Source organism: Marmota flaviventris, assembly GCF_047511675.1.
Source record: "Marmota flaviventris isolate mMarFla1 chromosome 2 unlocalized genomic scaffold, mMarFla1.hap1 SUPER_2_unloc_1, whole genome shotgun sequence".
Taxonomy (NCBI): domain Eukaryota; kingdom Metazoa; phylum Chordata; class Mammalia; order Rodentia; family Sciuridae; genus Marmota; species Marmota flaviventris.
In genome coordinates, this window is record NW_027287671.1 from 173,051 (window position 1) to 176,511 (window position 3,461).

Genomic DNA, 3,461 nt, shown 5'->3' on the forward strand with positions numbered 1-3,461 from the left:
GCACTTAACCTATCCCTAACCCTAATCCTAACTCTAAACCCATCACTTTCCATAAGCCAAACCCTCACCCTAATGTTACCTAGTCATAACCCTAATCCTTAGCATACCCCAATCCCCAACTCTATTATTAGTCCTAACCCTAGCCCACATTCTAGCTGTAACTCTAACTCAAACCCTGACACTTATTCTGACTCTAACACTAACCCTAGAACTAAACCTCATACTAACCCTAAACTGGACACTACCCCTACCCCTACCATTAGACCTGTACCTAAACCTAGCAGTAACACTAGCGCTAGATTAAACCAAATCCTAAATATAATAATGAATCTAGCCCTAGCCCTAAACAAAAACCTTGAACTAGCCCTAAAAATAACCCTTAACCTAACCCAAAGACTAACCCTATTCCTAGACCCAACACTAGTCCTAATTCTGGCCCTAACTCTAACCCTAACCCTAACACTAACACTAACTGATAGCCCTAATGCTAGCCATAAACACCACAAAAACCTAACCTTATACTAGCCCTTAACCCTAATCATAACCCTAACCATAACTCTAGCCCTGACTCTAACCCTAACCATAGCCCTAGCCCTAACCCTAGCTCATAAACTAACATTTACTCTAAACCTAACCCTAACACTAACCCTAGGCCTAAACCTAACCCTAGGCTTAATCCTAATAGTAACCCTAGCACTAACCTTAGCTCTAAACTTAGCCATTAACCTAAAGATAGGCCTAATTTAAATGCTAACCCTAGGCCTAATGCTAACCCTGTCACTAACACTAACCCTATCCATTACTCTAAACTTAACCTGAACCCTAAATCTAACCCTATCCATTACCCTAACATTAACCCTAACCCTAATGCTAATCCAACCCTTAACTCTAAACTTTAAACTAAACCAAACCCTACCCAAACCTGACCCTAATAATATGCCTAGCTCTAAACCAGACCCTTACACTAAAAGTAATCCTTACACTAGATCTAGCCATAACCTAACCCAAAAACTATTCCAAACCATAACCCTAGACCTGACATTAGCCCTATCCATAACCCTAGCCCTAACCCTAATTTAAATCCTCAAACCTAGCCCTAAAGCTAGTCTTAATCATAAACTGAACCCTAACCCCGCCCTAAACCTAATTCTAATCTCACCCTCTCCCTAAAGCTAGCCATAACCCCATCCCTTTCTCTAAACCTAACCCTATCTCTAACACTAACACTAACCCTAACCCTGGGCCTAACTCTAACACTAACCCTAGCACTAATCCTAGCCTTAATTTAGCCTGAACCTTAAACCCACCCATAACCCTAGTCCTAAGACTAACTCTAACTCTAAATCTAGCCCTATTTCTTGTTCTAAGCCTATCTGTTATCATAACCATAAAACTAGCCCTAACTTTAGCCCTAACCATAGCCCTAAACCTAAACCTAGATATAACCATAACAATTAACATAAGATTTATCCTCACCTAACTACTAGCTCTAACACTATCAATAATCCCAAAACTAGCCCGAACCCTAGCCCTAGCTCTAAAACAAAACTGAGCCATAGCCCCAACCCTAACCCTAACCTAAACATAACCCTAGACCTGATATTAGTGCTATCCTTAATTCTTACCCAAACCCTAACACAAATCCTAACCCTACACCTAGCCTTAACCCTTTCCCTAATTCGAGTCCTATTCCTAATCCTAGAAGTAACACTGATTCTGACTCTGACCCAAACACTAACCCTATCTCTAATCATCCCCCTAAACCTAAACCTAATATAAACACTAGACTTAGTCCTAATGCTAACCCTTAAGCTAGCCCTAATCGTAACCCTAGTTCTTACATTAACCATAGTCCTACACTAGCTCAAACCTAACCCAAAACATAGCCCTAATCCCAGCCCTAACCCTATTTTAAACGTAGCCCTAACCCTATCCCTAGCCCTAACACTTAACCTAAAGCTAACACTATATCTAAACCTTCTCCTAACCTGAAACCTAAAACAAACCATATTCCTATTCCAAACCATAGCACTAGCCCTAAACCTAGATATAATTTTATCCATTACCCTAACCATAACCCTAAGCAAAATTTAACCCTAGGCCTAAACCTAACTATAGCCCTAGCCTAACCATAATCCTAGTCCTAACTGTAGCTCTAATCCTATACATTACCAGAACCATATCTTTAACCAAATTCTATCCCTAGGCCTAACTCTAACCCTATGCCTTACCCCAACCCTGTCCATTATTCTAAACCTAATCTGAACCTGAAACCTAACCATATGCATTACCCTAATCATAATGCTAATTTTATCCTTAACCCTAAACCTTAACCTAACTCATACCCTAACCCTGACTCTGACCCTAGTAATACACCTAGCTGTAAACCTGAACCTAAACCTTCAACCTAACACTTATAATAGACCTGGCCATAAATCTTAGCCTAAAACTATCCCTAACCATAACCCTAGACCTGACATTAGCCCTAATCCTAACCCTAGCCCTAACCCTAGCACAAACCCTACCCCTAATTCTAGCCCTAAGCCTAGCCTTAATCCTAATCCTAACCTTAACTGGAACCTTAACCCTAATTTTATTCTGTACCCTAGCCCAAAATGTAGCTGTAACATAATACATTAACCCTAACGCTAACCATAACCCTAGCTCTAACTCTAGGCCAAAACATAACACTAACCCTAGGGCTAATCCTAGCCCTAAATTAACCCTAATCCTAAACCTATTCTGATCCCTAGCCCTAAGACTAACTCTAACTCTTGCCCTAGTCCTAACTGTAGTTCAAAACCTATCCCTTACCATAACCCAAAACCTAGCCCAATCTCTAGCTCCAACCCTAATTCTAACTATCACACTAGCCCTAACCCTGGTTGTAAACCCTAACCTTAAACCCAAACCTCAAACCCAAACCTCACCCTAACACTAGCCCTAAACCTAATGCTAATTGGAAAACTAGCCGTAACCCTACCCTAGCCCTAAAACAAAACCGAGCCATAATCCTAACCCTAACCCTTAACATAAACCAAACACTAACCTTACACCTATCCCTAAACTTAGCCTTAATTTGAGTCCTAACCCTAACCATAGTAATAACCCTGACCGTGAGTCGGACCCTAACAGTACCCCTAGCTCTAAACATTGCCATGACGCTAACCCTAGAATGAGCCCTAATCAGAAAACTAGTTCTTTCATTAGCCATAGCCCTAGTGCTAACACAAATCCTAGTCCTAATCTGAACCCTGACTCTAACTCTAACCTAACTGTGCCTCTAAACCTATCCCTTACCCTAAGCCATACCCTCTTCCTAATGCTACTCTAGTCCTAATCTTAATTCTTAGCCTGCGCCAAACCCTAACTCTATTACTAGTCCTAAACCTAGCCCTCATTCTAGCTTTAATCCTAATGGTAGCACTGACCCTTATTCGGACCCTAACACTAACCCTAGA